Raw genomic sequence first — 20,004 nt, 5'->3', positions numbered from 1 at the left:
CATGAGATACCCGTAGCTTCAAGTCTTCACTGTAGCAGATCTAGTAGTTGGACATCTTATTCCTGAACATTTCTGTGGTGTCAGTTTAGTTACTTAGTAAGTCAGAAATTAACATGTGTTCTGGCCAATGATTAACTCTTACTTCTGACAATGATTTATCTATTTTAGTAATATCTCATCATCCCTCAGGATAGAGAAATGGCATATTTGATTGGATTCTGTAACCACATTTATCATGATTATTGGGTATTCTCAGCATAACAACAGTGGGCATATGTTCTATATGAAATTAACCCCAGTGGAAAAAACTTGTCATTATATTGATCTGTGTCTTTTCTTCTATGGGGTGCAAATTCTAGTAAACATTAAACCAGTCAAAATAATATTTTTTGGTAAAAAACATTATGTAGCCATGTGTTACAGTTTTTTTCCATCTTTAGTTTATGACAGCAATTACAATTAATGGCAGAAAAAATTAAAAGTACATCAGGAAATTACTCGTACTCTGACTCCTAGATAATCTATTTTTAAAGCAACAAATTCTATTCTTTTGATATGTTGAAAAGAGAGGAAAAGCAATTATGCTTTAATTACCTTAGTAGATTTTTGTTATTTCAACACAAGTATGATAATTTAATTATTATACACAATGTATTTTAAATGCAGTCAGTACCAGAAAACTTACTTTGAATATATATCATATTTAATAACTTTTCTGCTTAATCACAATACATGAGACACCAAATATATGAGTTTCAAATGGGAGGAAGCCCTATCTTAATCCATGTTTGTGTATCCATTCCCTAATGAATGGACAGATGGAAAAAAGAGGGGATGAGATAAAGAGGAAAAGAGGGTGGGCAGGCTGTTAGGTACTCATAATTTATAATCCTCAGAAATAATAATGTAAATATCTCGACTGGGGTCAGATTACTAACACGCCACCATGGTTAATTTCATAGGAGGTACGGTGTTTTCACAGGAGAACAGGAAACACAATGGTGATGGCCTCATATTTATTCTTTAAAACTTACATCAAATTATTATTGTGTGAAAAGGAACTTCAAGCATGTCTCAGACATAGTGCAGGCTTGGTTCCAGATCACTGCAATAAAGCTGGTACTGCAGTAAATTAAGTTGTAGTCTTTTGTTTGTAGAGGGTCTTGTGTTTAATTTGTAAAAACAAAAAAAAATGCGCCATCTGTGAAGCACAATAAAGCAAAGAGCAACATTGCTGAATTTCCTCATTTTTATTAATGCAATGACATAATGTTTCAGTAGTGCTCACCCAGTCATGACCCCGCCATATGCTACCAGTTAGGAGTGTAGGGAACCAAAACCTCCTCCCAGGAGGTGACTTTGAGAGGATAAACTGTCCGTGCCAAGGAGGAATATTCTCTGGGAGCAGTGTGAGTCTGTGCCACGGTGCCTACCTAGTGGTCATTTAGCCAGGGCTGTGTGGGGCGCTGGGCAGAGCAGATGTCGCAGGAGCCATGGTGGTACATGCTTGGGGTCACTTTGCAGCACATTAGGCATATTTCCTGAAGAATGAAAATATCTGTCTAGTTAGTTCTAATTAATACTGGTTTTTAAGTTCTCTTTATTTACACAGTTAATCTGAACGTAAAAATGGTAAAGCGATCTCCAGCAAAAGGGACATGATGCACAGTTAATCTATGCTCTTAACAAGCTAATCCTCAGTTCCTGGTGAGGAGAACTTCATGCAACTGGTACCTCCTGGTACCACCTGTACAAATGCAAAGACGGTGTTATACAGCCTGATGCCAAGCAGGTGCTTAGCTGTTTCTAAGGCCTTGGAAATCCAATCCAATCTTTGGAACTATAATAAACCAGGCACTATGTAAATTAAACCACAATATGAATATTAAATGAAACACCTTTGCAAATTTGAATTTTCCTAATTTATGTATATCAGGGTGGGACTGTATGCAAGTTCATACACTATCTACAAAGTGAAATGGAAACTGGTACACAGGAGAAATAAATGGTCTTATTCTATTTCCCTAGTTGTTGCAACCTCTGGTTAATTCTTAGCCTTCAATACAGGAACCATGAGTAGTACTTAGGTTATAGGTACCTCCTCTGTTCACTGCTTTAGTACATACTGAGTGCCCATCATATCGGACTGTTGTTGGTACATACCAGAGTGAACCAAATAGATAAACATCACTGCTCTCAAAGAGCTTACCTTCCAGCAGAATGCTGTTCGAAGCACTGTAATTAACGTCAAATACTAAACATGAATATCGTCTTTCATGAACTTCAAATCAGTTGATAAACCCTCATCAGGGTACCTTGGAAGGTAAGTCAGTCCCGGCCCTGCTACCTAGGAATTTAGAGTCCAGCAGGGTAAGTGGTGCAGTGTGGTCAACAGTTAAAACACAGTGTGACAGTAACGGAGTGGAGGGTGACTAACCACAAGGAGAGGGGGCATCAGGGAGGGGCTGGCTAGGGTGGGGATGGTCAGGGAGGCTTCGGTGGGGGTGTCTGCTGTCTGGCAAGCTCCTAATTATCCTTTAAAACACTCGTAACTTGACATTTTAAGGTAAAAGTGGTGAGATAATATTTATACTCGTTCTCATATTCATTTATTTTTGGTCTTTGAATATTTTAGCATTTCTTTCTGGGGGCTGAAAAAATGAAGAATTGAATTGATCAGTAGGGAGACTACTAGCATAATGAAGTAACATCCAAGATAAAAGTTAATATAATACCTACCTTTATTCCTAACAGCTCCGTCTCTAGAGGGGTAGAAGCACAGTGAAATTGTGAAATTAGCTGGTACAGCTGATACATATTTCACAATTATTTAGGTGACCATCACAGAACCTTTGTTCAAGGTTTCTATGCATCTTCTAAAGAAGTGCACACATGGCTAATTAGCCTTTCATGTGAATTATTTTCAAAGTAATGAGAGCAGTGGAATTACAGCATCTCTATCTGTGGAGACTTTTGTGAGTGCTGCATGTGCTTGGGTCCATGGAATGCTGTGTGCTGGGGGACGTCAGTGTTCATCCTCTCCCACTGCAGCCTTTCCTGCTGTCTGGAAATATAATAGGTAACATTTCTATAGTGTCTACTATGTCCCTGACACAATTACAAGCACTTTACTATTATTAATGCCCCAAATTCTCAAAACCCAGTGAGGCATGACCTGTTATTATCTGCATTTCAAAGAAAAACTGGAGTATAAAGAGGTTAAGCCACTTGCCCAAGACAAAATGTTAGCCCCAGGATTTAAACTCAGGCCACAGAGCTGTGTTCTTAACCACTATATTATATTGTTCCTAAAATACAGAATGAGGACTCTTACCATGTGATTATTCTAAGAACTCAAAATATGAGAAATTGCCATGTAACCACATGTCAGATATTTGGGTTGCATACGAGGCTTCCAAGTAGAAAAGTCAAATCAGTGGTTGACTGTGTGGGCCTGAGACTCAGGCGAATTTGAGCCCCATGGAATGGGTATCAGCTAAAGCCTGGGGATTTGACAGACTCACCCAGGGACAGGGTGTGAAGACAAATGTGAAGAAGGCTAAAGATCATACCCTGGAACATGCCAACATTCAGAGAAAGAAGATCAGTGCTCTCTGTTCTCTCGAGCAAAACTGCTTTTCCTCTGCTGCCTGACCTATCCTGCTTTTTTCCCCCTATGACTACACATAGCAGAACACCAGTTGAATTCTACCAGTGGGAGGAAATTTGTTCCATCCCTTCCATTCGTCTCTCCTGGAGTCCCTTCTCTCTCACCTGGACCTAATTTTTGAGCAGCTCCTTCCAGAACTTCACTTCGTGATATGGCCTCACACCATGGATAACAACAAAGTTCTTGGATGGCTGCCGCCTTCTCTGTAGGACACAGAATCATCCCGCCTGTGTGCAGAGAAAAATAGGGAGTCCACACTCCTCCACCAGATTGTTTTCCCTAAGAACTCTAGATTCTGTTGCACTGCTCAGGGAAGAGCTAGCAAATGGCTTCTGGCAGATGTTCTGTTGGAAGGCCAGGAGCATCCAGCATTCAGCAGAGGCAAAGCTAGAATTGTGGGAATACTGTCAGACTCACTCTGAAGGTGGACTTCCTGGTTCCTGATTCCACCCACGCAAGCAATGTCCTTTAGAATGCAGCCTCTCTAATGTTCTTAATTTATAAAGATCACGTACTAACCAATTAAAAAGAGCTCAACATAAAAATAAGTCGATATATGCACAGGCAGTTCACAAAAAATAAATGTAAATGGCTAGTAGACAGGAAAGAGTCTCACTGGTAATTAAAGCTATGCAAAACCAAACACGGAGGCGCCTGTTTTTCCCTGTCATCAGAGTGGCAGGCATTTGGAAATTTGTATAATGCTCAGTGTTGAAGGTACGAGTGTTCAGGACTCCCCACCCAGCACTCACGGCATTTTCATGCTCAATTTCTCTCTTCCCCACAACTGCAGAGGAAAACAGAATGAAAAGTGCTGAGTGGAATAATATACTTAGGCAGTTGGAAGTCAGGGTAGGAAGCAAAAAGGGACACACAGGTTTCAAAAGCCTTGTGGGCTGGGCGGGGGTGGGGGGATGAATTGGTATTAGCAGGAAGTACCCCTTAGGGCTGGTGTGTGAGAGAAGATCTGGAGGGTCAAGCACTTTTGAGAAGTGTTAAAATAAATTATAAGTTAGATTAAATTTTAAAATTTTTGATAAATGCAAGTAAGGAAGGAAATATGTTGTATAGCTTTGGAACTGTGCATCTTTAAAGGTGACTCTGCAGAAGATTGGCTTATTGGAAATATCTGATAACACTTATTTTTGATGTGAATATAGGGGAAACTCTCAATCACTGTTAGAGAAAAGGTAAATTCTGGGGTATTTTTGGGGGGTTGATGATTTGCCCAGATGTCCCAAGTTGAAAACACAGCCCTTGACCTAGAAATTCCATTGGTTAGAATTTACAGGTTAGATACAAAACTGTGCACCATGAACTGCATAAGATGAGACTTTTTGCAGCCTTGTTGTGGTAGTGTAAAAAGGGGGCCAGTGTCCACCAGTGAAAGGCTGAGTAAATAGTTTGTGGTACATGCATTTAATAGGACCCTGAGGGCCTCTTAGAAAGAATGAGGTAGATCTGAATGTGCTGACCACCCAAAGAATTTTAAGATGTTACTAGGTGAAGAAGTAAAGTGTATAACAGCACACACAGTATATTCATTTCTATATATGTACATCTTTTAAAAAGATATGTGCCAAATTTTTTTTCTGGAGGATACTCAAGAAAATGTTCATGGTGTTCGCCGCTGTGGAGAATCACTGGAATTTAGGCAGGCGAGGGAAAATTTTACTTCTCACCATTACATTTGCGGACTGTTTGAAGTTTGCAGTCAATGCATATGGTTTAAAGAAATGACACCTTTAGACAGACATTATCAGGAATTCTATGTGTGGTGCTCCCCAGTATACACAGCCTGTCTAGAGGGTATCCAGCCACACAATATGAAAAATAGAGACATTTATTGAAGAATACACAATATAAGAAATATCATATATAGGACAATGAAGCCTCAGTTCCCTTCAGAGTAGGCACCTTGGGACCTCACATAGTTCTTCCAAAAGCCATCAGCTGCCCCATAGTATTTTCCTGAATCTTATCAACAGTCCAAAATCTATTCCATTTCAAAGGTGATTTCAATTATAGGAAAAGCTTGAAGTCACAGTGTGCTAAATCTGGGCTGTAGGGGAGCTGAGTCACCTGCGTGATTTGATGTTTCACCAAAAAACTCCGCGTGAGACACGATGCGTGGGTGGACAGGTTGTCGTGATGAAGCTGCCGATCACCAGCTGCCCATAGTTTCAGCCTTCTCACTCATCTAAATAATTTTTGTGGAGGAATGTTCAAGCTTAATGCAAAATTTGATGATTCGTTGCTCTACTTGCTCAGTCATTTTTAATGCAATGGCCACACAGTACACATACTCATTCAATGGAGCCTACCACTCCTATGGACTAATATAGTGAAGTTGTTATTGTTCACATATGCACATTCCAGTCCACTCTTCCTGGCTGCCAGGTTACATTGGTGTCATGCAAACCATTCTCCTTATATTATCAATGGCTGGACTTTTTCCAGACAGACCTTGTATATGTAAGTTCTGGTTTGTCTTTAATAAGAGGATGGTATATCAGGCTATTATTTTTTACTGTCTTTTTTTTGCTCACCTATCACCATCTATAAACCATGACACTAAGTGGACAGCAAATTTCTGTATTTCCCACTGTTTTCTTGTAATGTTATATCATTTACATGTGTTTGCCACTCAGTCCTGGGAGTTTCCTATGGAGCCATTTGAATTGCCAAAAGTTTAAACCATTTGTACAGTGCCTCCCTGATACAGTAACTCAGTGCAATTCTTAGCCCTGTAAATAGGTGTAATACCTATTTTATTTGGTTGTGTAAACACACTCTTCCTGACTGGCATTGGAAAATAGGCCACTGGCTGTGAAAGTGTTTGTGGGTATGCCAATTATCAGTAACTGGGAACTTCCCAAAGAACTGCACCGAACCAACAGAAAAGCAGCTGGTTTAATATCTCAGTGAATGAGACAGTGATATTGGGAAACTGAGAGAAGATTTCGGGTCTTCAGACCTTTGCAAGTTGAACTAGAACTTCTGTAGAAAGTAAGATGCAAGCCCACAGGGAGAGAATTCTATATTTTCAATAGAAACAGGACAGATTCAGCTGTAGGTGTGAATATGTAAAAGAGCTTTGACAAAAGAAATAAATGACAGTTTCCTGCGATTTTGAAACCCTTGATATTAGAAATTTAAAATACTTTTTCCTTCACCATGAGCAACCCTTTCCTTTTGATGTGAACTTTTAGCTAAAGAGAATTATGTAATTAGAGTCTGAGAAGTTAAAATTGCCGTGTAGTTTCAAATGTCTAATTCACATTCTGATTTTCTTTTAATCTGGGAGAAAAGTGTTAGCATAGTGGTTAAAAGCATGAGCTCTTGGTATTACAACTGTTTGAATCTTACTTCACCTGCTTCCTAGCTGAAGCAAATTATTCATCTTCTCTAATCCTCAGTTTCTTCATCTGTGTTACTAGAATTAGAATAATTATTCCTTAGGTTATGTGCAAAATAAATGAGACAATGTTTGTGCTCTATCAATGTTAGTTGTTTAATCAGTTGGGATGCTTTTGGTTGCAAGTAACAACACAACTCAAACTGACTAAAATTGTAAAGGGAAATTATTGATCCATATAACTGGAAAATCTAGCGGTTAACTCAGTGGTTTAATCAAGTCACCAGAATTTAATGTATTTCTGTCTCTCTATCCAGCCTTCCTTGTTGTTAGCTTTATCCCATTTTTATTCCCCTCATGAAACCAAGAAGGCTACCAGCACTCCCATAGCTGGCTACATGCTTCCTCATCTCCTCCAGGGAGAATGATTGAGCCTATTTGTTCCAGAATTCTCAACTAGGTCCAAAAAGTTTGAAGGAGTTTAGTTCACATTCCAGACCCTAAACCAGTCATTGGAATTAGAGGGTTGAATTGGCCTAATCTTTGTGATATTCTCTACCTTTGAGCTAAGGATCAAGTCAGTTTCCCACAAGCACACTGATTATCCAGAGGAAATAAAGGGCTATGAGGAAGCAGAAAGGTAGAAACCCCTGCTTGGAAAGCAATCAATACTTGTCATCCAGGCACCGCAGAGAGGGCTGTTCCCTGCTCAGCCAGAATGTTATCTGTGTCTCTAATTGGGCTTAGTGATTTCTCAGAAAGAAAACACACAACTTGCTTTGCCAACTATGCATTTCTGTAATAAGTCAAAGCTTCTCTTTGCTGAATACCCATTAGTGAGAAACATTTGTCCATTTCAGAATGTCGGTTTAATGCTAAACTCTGAGAACATTAGAAAAAATTAGAAGTGACACCTAACATTATCTACTCATAGTAGCACTCAAGTCTTGGCAGTTTAAAAAGTCTCTTTTTTTGCAAGGAGTACTGAGAAAGCTTAAGCAGTTGATAACTTTGCTTTAGCAAGGTGCTTGGAACCCTTAAAGAGTATCATCAGTTAATTGAGTAATTTAAGGCAAGCATTTATTTTTATTGTATTTACTTAGCTGCATTCAACTCTGGATAATTTCCAGGATCTATAATTTATCTGTGGTAGATTCTGCTTTAACATGTATTAGCTCACAGATTTTTTTTATGTATAGAAAACCCTTACAAAATACCTTTCTCCCTGATAAACTTGTGTACCAGGTAACTACATTGAACACTCCTCTTGTGATATGTATGACATTTTTGAACTCTGAATCTCACAAACAAGTGTAAAGTTTCTTTCCAACAGAAATATAAATGTATTTTTTATTTCTTGCCATTGTTATTAGTCACGCCCCAGCCCACAGTCCTTTCACCCACTGTAAGTTAAGAATAATTGTGAATGGCACACTTCCTCTCAACCTCTCTCAGGTGAGAGCATTTCCATTTATGGGAGAAGGGTTCGGAGGCTCTTTGAAAAGAGGGAAATCTCAATATTTATCCCTGACAAGTGACTTCCTACAACTGCTCAGACTTTTCTCCTTCAAAGCACTTCCTTTGTGAATGTGTCTTGAAGTCTCAACTAGATACTAATCTATCTTTCACACTATCGAGTTTATATCCTTATCTATAATTAGACTGTCATTTTAGGAGTACAAAGGGAGGGCCCAAATATTACATGTTTAACATAGGATACTAAGTGTTTTACATATATTATTTTACTTCTTCACAACAATACTATCAGGTGGGTACCATTTTTATCCTTATTTTTTTAAAGGTGAGGACCTAAACTACTGAGGGGTAGAGCCAAAATTTAAAGAAAGAAATATGGATAGAATCTCTTTTTTTAAAAGAGCAAATTTGTAAGTAATGTAGATCTATCTCTTCTTTCTACAAATGCGGAATTGAGAGTCAAAAAGAGTAAGTTATTTGCCTGAGGTAATAAAGTTTGTTTTATGGAGGAGTAGGAAGTAATACCTAAATCTTGTGACTTATAGCTTAATGCATGATTATTGCTATAATTTTTCTCAGTCACTGCAGTTAAAAGCCTTACAGCAGCAGCACTAGCAAATTATTCTTATGAAGTGTAATTAATGTGTAACTGTGTCCCTTAGATACACCATTCCCAGTTTCTCACCTGTTAAATAGTGGAGGGGAAAGGGGGTGATGAGGTGGATTAGGTTAATTTATCACTAACATGCCTTCTATGAACTTTATCATTATATTGATCAAGCAAAGACCAAATTAGAATAGCCATGCCCTTCCAAACACTAGGTTATTTTTAAAATATATTTTATTGATTATGCCATTTCAGTTGTCCTGTTTCCCCTTTCATTCCCCTCTACCCTGCACACTCCTCCCCCACCATGGCCCCCTTTCGTTCATGTCCATGTGTAACAAGTTCTTTAGATTCTATATTTCCCATACTATTCTTGCCCTCCCCCTTGTGTATTTTCTACCTACCATCTATTCTACTTATTCTCTGCACCTTCTCCCCCATTCTCCTCCTCCCACTACCCTGTTGCTAAACCTCCATGTGATCTCCATTTCTATGGTTCACTCCTGATCTAGCTGTCCATTTAGTTTTCTTTTGTTTTAGGTGTGGTTGTTAATAACTGAGTTTGCTGTTGTTTCACTGTTCATCTTTTTTATCTTCTTTTTCTTAGGTAAGTCCCTTTAAAATTTCATATAATAAGGGCTTGATGATGATGAACTCCTGGAATTTGATCTTATCTGAGAAGCACTTTATCTGCCCTTCCATTCTAAATGAAAGCTTTTCTGGATAGAGCAATCTCGGTTGTAGGTCTTTGGTTTTCATGACTTGGAATACTTCTTTCCAGCCCCTTCTTGCCTATAAGGTCTCTTTTGAGAAATCAGCTGACAATCTGATGGGCACTCCTTTGTAGGTGACTGTCCCCTTATCTCTTGCTGCTTCTAGGATTCTCTCCTTCATTTTAATCTTGGATAATATAATGATGATGTGCCTTGGTGTGTGCCTTGTTGGGTCCAACTTCTTTGGGACTCTCTGAGCTTCCTGGATTTCCTGGAAGTCTCTTTCCTTTGCCAGATTGGGGAATTTCTCCTTTATTATTTGTTCAAATAAGTTTTCCACTTGTTGCTCTTCCTCTTCCCCCTTCTGGTACCCCTATAATTTTGATGTTGGAATGTTTAAAGATGTCCTGGAGGTTCCAAAGCCTCTCCTCATTGTTTTGAATTCTTGTTTTTTCATTCTTCTCTGTTTGGTCATTATTTTCTTCCTTCTGGTCCACTCGATTGATTTGAGTCCCAGTTTCCTTCCCATCACTATTGGTTTTCTGTGCATTTCCCTTCATTTCAATTAGTTTAGCCTTCATATATTCCTCTTATTTGTGATTAAATCAACCAGTTCCATGAGCATCCTGATCACCAGTGTTTTGAACTGTGCCATCTGATAGGTTGGCTATTTCTTGGTTGCTTAGAATTATTGCCTCTGGAGCTTTGAGCTGTTCTTGAGCCATAATGTTTTGGTCTGTTCCCACCTGCTATGTATAAAGGGTGGAGCCTTACGTGTTCACCAGGGCGGGGCAACACAAGTCACTGGTTTGTGATGCTGTATGTGGGGGCAGGGTCAGAGAGGGGTAATAGCGGTCCCCTGTGCTGCTTCCTGTAAGCCGCTGGGGCCTATGCAGTCTGTCTCACTGCTCACTCCTTCGCTTGGTTTATCTGAGTGTGAATGTGTGACCATGGTCAGCCAGCTTCCCCACGTCCTCACTGGGTCCGCCCGTTGCCACCCTACACCTGGGATCTGCCAACCTCCGCCCGCGTGCCTGGGTTGGTCTGGCCAGTTTTTCCTGAGCGACCCGACTCCACCAGCCACTGGCACCACCCCTCTTAGCGGTCTGGCTGAATGGTTCGTTGTTGTTGGACTTCCGTACAGTTCAATTTTCTGTGTTTTGGTTGCATTTTTGTTACTAAAACTTTGTTGTCTTTAAACTTGGTTGTGCAAGGAGGCACAGTGTTTCCACCTATGCCTCCATCTTGGCCAGAAGTCACTAAACACTAGGTTATTTACTCAAAAGAATTAGCTGTACAGAAACTTTGGAAAATTAAACTTTTCATTTGAGTATTTTTAGAGTTACAGAGAAGTCGTGAAGATAGAACGGAGAATTTCCACATATCCCACACCCAGTTTCCTCTATTAAGCATCTTACATACATACAGTACATTTGTCATATCTAGTGAATCCATATTGAATAGATTAATATTAACTAAATTCCTACTCTATTCAGATCTTCAGTTTTCACTTAAGGTCCTTTTGTTGTTCTAGGATCCCATCCAGGACATAACATTTTGGTTAGTCTTCATGTCTCCTTAGGTTCCTCATGGCTGTGAGGGCATTTTACACTTTCAATGTTTATGATGGCCTTGACAGTTTTGAGTAGTGCTGGTCAGACATTTCAGAGGATGTCCTTCAATTTGGATTTTTCTGGTGTTTTTCTCATGGTTAAGTAGAGGTTATGTGTTTTGGAAGGACAATCACAGCGATAAAGTGCCATGCTCATCAGAAACTGTCCAGGGAGCATGCTGTCAAGATGGCTTCTCAGTGTTGTTTTCAACCTTGATCACCTGTGTGAGGAGGTGTTTGTGCCTGGCTTCCCCATGCTGTCGTCTTCGGAAGGAAGTCACTAGGTACAGCCCCCACTTAAAAGGTAGAAAGTTATGCTCGACTTCCTTGAGGAGCTATTTTGAATCCTCTGCATCATAGACTTGTCTATCCCCCTCTCATTGTATTTATTTAATTATTCAAATCATTTATATCAATATGGAATTGTGCATATTTATTTTATGCTTTGAGTTATAATCCAAAACTATGTTATTTATCTTGTTGCCAAAACTCTTAAATTTTTTATTCCAGGGTTTGTAAAGACAGTATAGTAAACTTTGTTCTGACAAGTCTTTTCTTCTCAAGTTTTGTCTTTTTTTTTTTTTTTTTTTTTGCAGGGGAGTGAGGGGAGAAAGAGTATGCTTGGGTACTCACTGAAAAACAAATGTTCAGAAGAGTTAATGCAAACAAAATTTATCATGCTCTTAGTTCTGACAAATGTTGTGGTAAAAATAGTAAGGATAACGGTCATTAAGCATTATACTACTGAAAGTAGAAGACAATGTGAGCTTAATATATTTTCTAATCTCTGATTAACCAAAGGCGAACACTAGCAGCAGTGTACACAAAATACAAGACCCACCAGTGAGTGTGGCTGGTAGGGTACAGCAGTGTCTCCCCCAAGATGGAGAGCAATTCGAACAGTTCACCTAAAACATCATATAGTAGGCTGGAGTGTGATATCATTACACAATTACATGCTTATGATCATTGCACAATCATGCTTGTGATTTTGTAAGAGAAGATTTGGTATAGAACACGAGCTCATTAAAAAGGGGTAGTATTTGGGCCAGACCCCTGTTTAAGTTATGATTTGCAAAGCAGGAAGAATCTACTTTGCATTTATAAATCACTTGACTCTTTACAAAACAGTATAAATTACATTATTTATTTTAATTTTGACAAGTCTATTTTTTAAAGAAGAGGAAAGCAAGGCCCTTAGAACTCAAAAAACTTTCCCTCTGCATTAAAGCAATTTAATATCCAACTAGGCCTGTTTACAGGTCTTTGTGTTTTAACTCCTATAATCTTTCCTTTATTTTATAATGGCTCTCTTCCTTCCCCAAATATCTTCTTATATTTAAATAATTTCTTACACTTACAAAGCAGTTTTATATATTTTATATGATAATTAAAACAGTCCTTTGTAAGGTATCACTCCATTTTAAAGACTAAAAAACAAAGATGCAGAGGGAATAAGTATTTTTGGCTGAAGTTAAATAGTTGATATCATGCCTGCCCTTTCTCATCAGAATTTGCCTCTTGTGATACAAATGCTGGTTGCAGGTCTAATTCCAGAAAGGGGTGGTCTGTATGTTGGAATAGAGAAAAGAGAATTTTGTTTGCTTTCCTTTGGCACAGGTTATTTTACCTGTAGGTGTAGGTGGCAAGGTTACCAGCTGTAATGAAGCTGCACAGAACAGTCGATTTAGTGGACAAGCCCAGGGTGAGTAATCATGTGTGGGAGTCCCATGAAAGGATGCTCTGGTTGTTCTGAACTTCATACTTTTTCCAGCAGTAGTTAATATTGTCATTGGGTGGGCCTGAGGATTTATAGGCCCATTTTGTTTTGTTTGGGCTATTGCAAAATCAAAATCCCAGAATTCAACCCAGGGTTGTAGTTTGGTTCCAAAACAAACTATCATAAAGCTTGATATGACCAGAAGATCTGTCTTTTCTGCATAGTTTATCTTTCGGGTGAACAGAAGGCTAACTTATTAAATAATATAACCATGCATCCCAGTTTACTTGAGATTATTTTGTTTATGCCTGTTTATGCCATGTCATTATTAATAGCACTTCCTTTCACGCTCCAAAGTATGCCAGCTTGAGTTATAAATTATATGGGTACCCCAATCATAAGCCTTTTTCTCAGTTCTTGTTGAAAATATTCATAAGTACACAAAGGTTTCTTCAGTAACTGCAGAGCACTGACCTTCTTTGACCTCTGGGTGATGAGCTAGCACCACAGAGGCATCTGTATGTGAACATCAGTGATCACTGCACAGTACCTTGGAGGTCCAGAAGGGTTAGACATGAGGACATGAGACATTACCACACACAGGAACCGTTGTAGTTTAAAGAAGAGCTTCTGCAAAAACGGTGGCTTAGTGGAGTAGCTGATGTGGGTGCTCTGGTCGTACTCCTTCCAAATTCTCAGGCTCTGTCTCTTCCACAGCTTTTTTTCCCAATTTTCCCATAGGTGACCTATAAGGTTGTGTATTTTCATTTATGTTATAATTTACAGCTGCAAACATTACATCTGCTTTTTAGCATCAACAGCCCCAAAGCTCCAAGTGTTGTCATAGAAACTTCCCTAATTCTCTAACTATGCCTAGAACTCTGAATTTAAAATTTTGAGCCTATCTTTTCTTTACATTCCCACCAGAGATGTACAAAGATTCCCTCTTTTCTATATCCTCACTAGTATCTATCTTTTATTATTTAATTAATAGCCATCCTGACATACATGAGGTGATATTGTGGATTTGACTGGCATTTCCTTGCTGATTAGTGATGTCGAGCACCTTCTCATGTTATACCTGTTGAACTTTTGTATATTTGTATGTCTTCTTTGTAAAAATGTGTGTTCAGGTCCTTTGCCCATATTTTAAGTTGTTTGTTTGTTATTTTTGCTATTGAATTGTATTGAATTGTGTTCCTTATATAATTTGGATATTAACATTTATTATGTATATAGTTTACAAATCTCCTGTTTCATAGGTTGTCTTTTCATTTTGTTGATTATTTTCTTTGCTGTGCAGAAGCTTTTTAATTTGCCGTAGACATTCTTCTATGTTTCTGCTTTTTCTACCTATACTTTTTGGTGTCCAAAAATTTGTTAATAAGGTCAATGTTAAGGAGTTTTCCCCTGTTTTCTTCTGTCCATTTTATGATCTCAGGTCTTATGTTTAAGTCTTTATTTCATGTTGAGTTGATTTTTGCATATGGTGTAAGAGAAGGGTTTAATTTTATTCCTTTGCATGTGGATATTCAGTTTTAGTGCATTTTTGTTAAAGAGGCTTGTATTTGTATTGTATTTGTGGTGTCCTCAGAGAAGGTCAGTTAACCTTTTATGTTAGGTTTAATTCCAGGCTCTTTATGCTGTTCCTTTGGTCTATGTGTCTGTTTTTATGCCAGTATCATAACTGTTTTGATACAGCTTTGTAGTATACAACTTTGTAGTATAGATTGAAATTAGGAAGTGTGATGCCTTCAGTATTGTTCTTCTTTCTAAAGATTGCTTTGGCTATTCAAAGGCTTTCGTGGTTCTGTATAATCTGCCGATTCCACTTCTGGGTATTTATGCAAAGGGATTTGCATCAGGATCTTGACACCTGCACCCCCATGTTCATTGCAGCATTATTCAGAATAGCCCAGATATGGAAACAACCTACAAGCCCATTGATGGATGAATGGATAAAGAAAATTTGGTACATGCATACAACGGAATGTTATGAAGCCTTAAAAAAAAACAAGAAGGAAAATCTATCATTTGTAACAACACAGATGGACTTGGAAAACATCAGGTCAGGGGAAATACACAGTTAGACAAATATCATATGATCTCAGTTGTATGTTGAATCTAAAATTGGCAGAGTCTGGGGGAAGGAGAAAATGGGAGGTCATGGTCAAAGGGTATAAAGTTTTAGTTATATAGGATGAATAAGTTCTGGATATATACTATACAGTATTGTGCCTATAGTTAACAGTGCCATATTATATACTTAAATTTTTCTAAGAGGGTAAATCTCATGCTAAATGTTCTTACCACACACACATAGATAATAATAGTAATAGCAATAAGAACTTTGGCAGGAAGAAACTTTGGGAAGTGCTGGATATGTCTGTAGTCCTGATGGTAGTGATGGCTTCACAGGGGTGTACTTACCCCAAAGTCGTCAAGTTATACACACAACTTTTTACAAATCAATCATACCTCAATAAAGTGGATGAAAAATAGCAACACATATGTAAATGTGGAGCACGGCAATTAAGGGAGAGGAGAGGTATATTTGAAGTTCTGATAATAGTCACTAAATAAATGCTAAATTTGAAAAAAATAGAAGATTTAAAATGATAAAGTTTGTATGACAGCTGTATGAGTGCCTAGCATTTCAGATACATCTTTCCTAATATATCCTTACATTTGGTAACTAAATAAATGTTTATAAAAACATACTTTATAATTTAAAAAATTGTATTTCTAGTATCTTTCCATAATTGGCCTACCAGTTTTCCTCTTGGAACCAGTTCAGTGGACCTGAGGAGCAGTGTCTCTCTAGATCTATTTAAGTTCTGTACTTCCTTCTTTTACAAAGTTGGAGATATCCTTGGAACTGGACACAGTGGTGGCCGGGAACTTGTTTCTCCACCCATTTCTGCGTTCTACTACTGACATTGCTGTCCACCCAGGAGCTCAGCTCGCACTTCTGAGTGACTCACCCATCCATTTCCCGTATCTCCCACATCTTGTCAGTTGACAGATGCGGCTGATTGAGTCCCCTCAATATCTCTCAAATTCATCCTTTATTTCCATCACTATGGACCAGATGAGGCCCATATGATTCAAACTGCACTATTATAAAACCTTTTAAATAAGTGCAACATCCACGGGATTTCTCTATTCTTTTTCTCATTCTACAGAGAGAAAAGGCCCAGTTTTGTTCATCTCTGTAATCTAAGCACTTAACCCAGAACAGGAAAGATGAAAGATGGGCAATAAATATTTGTCAAATGAGGCCTGGTTATATGGTTTCTCCCTTCAAAGCCTGTGATAGTCTCCTGTTGCCCATGGGTTGAACTCTCCTCAGCCTGGCGTGAAGGTGCACCAGCCATGCTTTCTACCTCGGAGCTCACACATGCACACAATGTACCCTCTGAGGACTGCTTACCATTGGAATCATGTAAATATTCCCACTCTTTCTTATCCATGTTCACATATTCACACCCTTCTTTGTTGTCATCTCTATGAGGACTCCTCAGAATCTTCTCCCATAATTGTTGGCCTTTCCTGCTCTTCTGTGGACAAAACTCCATTACAGCACAGTCTGTCCTTAGAGCTTTTGAGTGGACAGTTTCTTTTTTAGTGCTACTTTTGATCAATTGGTAATGGCAGCCTAGAACACTGTATTGAGAAAGATTCTAAGGTTATACTTAGGTTCCTCATGAAAGAAAGTGCTAAACCACATTAGATACCATAGCTGGGAACAGAAGAAAAAAGAACAAACTCCCCGTGGAGTATGTGTCCACTCCACAAGATCACGGGTCCTTAGAGACGTATTTCCCTCCTCATAGCCTCTATCACAGTTTGTGCTTAGTTGATCCTTAGATACTCTGTTCCTTGATTTTTAAAGTTTGCAATGTAACATGGCAAATATGATATTTGTAATAGAATGTGATAATGGAGAAAAGAATATAAGAAATTGAGATAATGGAGAAAAGAATATAATGAAATGATCCTTGAAGAATAGATAGGAAGACATGGGGAACAAGACGGTGAAGGCAGCATACAAGGTCTGTCTGGAAAAAGTCCAGTCATTGTGAATATAATGAGAACAGCTTGCAAGACATCAGTGTAACCTGGAAGCCAAGAAGAGTGACCTAGAATGTGCGTGTGTGAACAGTGATGACTTCACTGTACTAGTCAGTGGGGGTGGTAGATGCCATTGAGTATGTGTACTGTGTGACTATCATACTCAAAGTGAGTGAGTAGAGCAGTGAATCTGCATCACATTTTGTGTTAAACTTGAACATTCCTCTATGTAAATTATTCAGATGATTCAGATAATTTATAAGGCTGCAGCTATGGGCAAATGGTGATTGGCAGCTTCATCACAACAATGCACCTGCTCATGCATCACACATTGTGCAGAGATTTTGGCAAAACATCAACTCCTCCAGGCCCTCCTACAGCTTAGATTTGGTGCCCTGTGACTTCTGGCTTCAACTAAAATCACCTTTGAAAGGGAAGAGATTTCAGACCATTGAGGAGATTCAGGAAAATACAGCAAGGCAGCTGATGGCAATTGGGAAAACTGTGTGAGGTCCCAAGGTGCCTACTTTGAAGGGGACTGAGGTGTCATTGACCTATGTACAATGTTTCTTGTATCTTGTGTATTCTTCAATAAATGTCTCTATTTTCCATATTACATGACCAGATACCTTCTGGACAGACCTCGTATACCCAAAGGAAATGAAATCAGTACGTTGGTGAGATATCTGCACTGCCATTCATTACGGCATTATTCACAACAGCCAAGATATGGAAACAGTCTAAATGGCTGTCATCAGATGAATGGACAAATAAAATGTGATACACACATCCATATACACACAGAAAATGGAGTTATTACTTAGGCTTTAAAAAGCCAATTTATGAAGTCCAGTCAAGTAATCTCTTAACAAAGTGTTAAATTTTAAAACAGCAAAAGTGAAAAATCTACTGTAGTTAAAATTATTTTTGAAAAGTCCTTAACTAGCCCATAAAGAGGAGAGGTAGGGAACAGTAAAAGAGGCCATTATATGGTGATGGAAGGAGGCTTGACTTGGGGTGGTGAACACACAATGCGATATACAGATGATGTGTTGTAGAATTGTACACTTGAAACCTGTGTAATTTTATTAACCACTGCCACCCAGTAAATGTAATAATATTAAACCAGGTATTGTATGAATTATTCACTCAAGACTTTAAGAAGCACTGAACAGAGCAATGAAAGCTATAAAAATATAAATATCTGAACTTTCAAACTTTTTTACTTTTAAGATACCTATCAAAACACTAAAGAAACATTTCCCTTCCTATAGATTTTATTCCATATTTTTGAACAAGAAATCTATGTACATTTAATATTTATTAATGGTTTTATTTTGAAATAATGTATATAAAAGAACCTAATGAAAGGCTTGGAGCATACTTGTAGCTAAACAAATGTTTGCTGGATTTGAATTTAAATTTGCACATTAATTAGACCCACTTACAAATGGTTCTTTGAAAAGTGGTTTAGAAGACCTTGGTTGCTTTCTCTTTCTCCACCATATATTTTCTGGGTGGCCCGGTGAACAGCTGTTACTCTCTTGCTCTTTACACTTGTTTTAAGACAACTTATCATAGTTCAAAAAATATATATGAAGGGAGATGATATTTTTTGCCCATCAAACGAGAAAATTAATAAAAACTTATCTTGCCTAGGATATGGGAAATAGGCACTCTTGTACATTTCAATAGGAGCATGAACTATTTAAGCCTTTGGGGAAAAAATTATGTCCTAAGAGAATTAGAAGCACAGGTCCCTGTAGTGGCAAATACTGAAACCAACTCCTATGTTCATCAGTGGGGAGATAGTTAAAGAAGTCATGGTGTTCACACACTGGAAAACAATGTACATAAAATGGAACCAGATAAATCTATGTGCTGTTAGAAAAGTGTCCATGACTGAACTTAAATAAGCTATGAAATAATGAACAAAATATAATACTATCTTTGTTAGCAACAAACAAAAACTGAAAACTCAACCACAAAAAATAAACCTAAGTGTATGTGTTTTTGTTTGTATAAGAATACAAACAAAAGTGTGGGATGGTGTCCTAAATTTTTACACTTGGTAACCCCAAGAAGGTGGGGCAATTAGGTGTTTTCAGGAAGAGTGAGGCGATCATTGTAGCTTTTGCTCCTTGATTGTTTGAAGGCCTGATCAAAATTAGTAGTAATGATAATTAAAGACAAAGACGACTGGGGTTGTAATATGGAAATGGAGTGGATGGAATTTGGTAACTATTTGAATTTGGTGGAGAGGGAAGTGAAGAAATCAAAGCTGGCTCATCAAGTCCCAGCCTGCGTGACTGGGGGATGATGCTGTCATTCACAGCGACAGGAATGTCATTAGAAGAGAGAATTCTATTTTACTATTACCAGAGGAGAAAGGATGAGTTTGGGTTATCAGTCAAAGTTGTGCTGTTTGTTATCTTAAATGATAATTGCTTCTATAGGAAAGATTCTTATCATGGTCTTGAAACCTTCAGCAAAATGACGCCTGATAGTTGAATTTCAGGTAAACTTTGGAACTGAAAGAGCAAGATTGGTGTCTAATATTTTATCTTATTTGTGCATACTATTCCAAAACAAAAGACCATTGATTTTTGAATTGGAAAAGAATTATAATAATTTAGAATCATCTCAAACATGAAAAAAGTAAATTTTCCTGTTATATCAAAGTGGCAGAAAGTATAAACTATGACCTATATAATTTTTACTATATGTTTCTACTGTGTTATTTTAATATAGTTATTCCTCTTCAAGTGGGTTTG

The 20,004-nt window shown here is 38.1% G+C and overlaps 1 protein-coding gene across 17 annotated transcripts in view; it reads left to right on the top strand.

The window, feature by feature from the left end:
* MCTP1 (multiple C2 and transmembrane domain containing 1) overlaps nucleotides 1–20,004 on the top strand; it is a 493,900-nt gene that overhangs the window by 200,586 nt on the left and 273,310 nt on the right. The window lies entirely within an intron of this gene.

The sequence above is a fragment of the Artibeus jamaicensis genome, unplaced genomic scaffold (assembly GCF_021234435.1).
Source record: "Artibeus jamaicensis isolate MK-2021 breed Jamaican fruit bat unplaced genomic scaffold, CSHL_Jam_final contig_3214, whole genome shotgun sequence".
In the NCBI taxonomy this organism is placed as follows: Eukaryota; Metazoa; Chordata; class Mammalia; order Chiroptera; family Phyllostomidae; genus Artibeus; species Artibeus jamaicensis.
The sequence above is the reverse complement of the archived record's forward strand: the minus strand, read 5'-3'. Positions and strand labels throughout refer to the sequence as shown.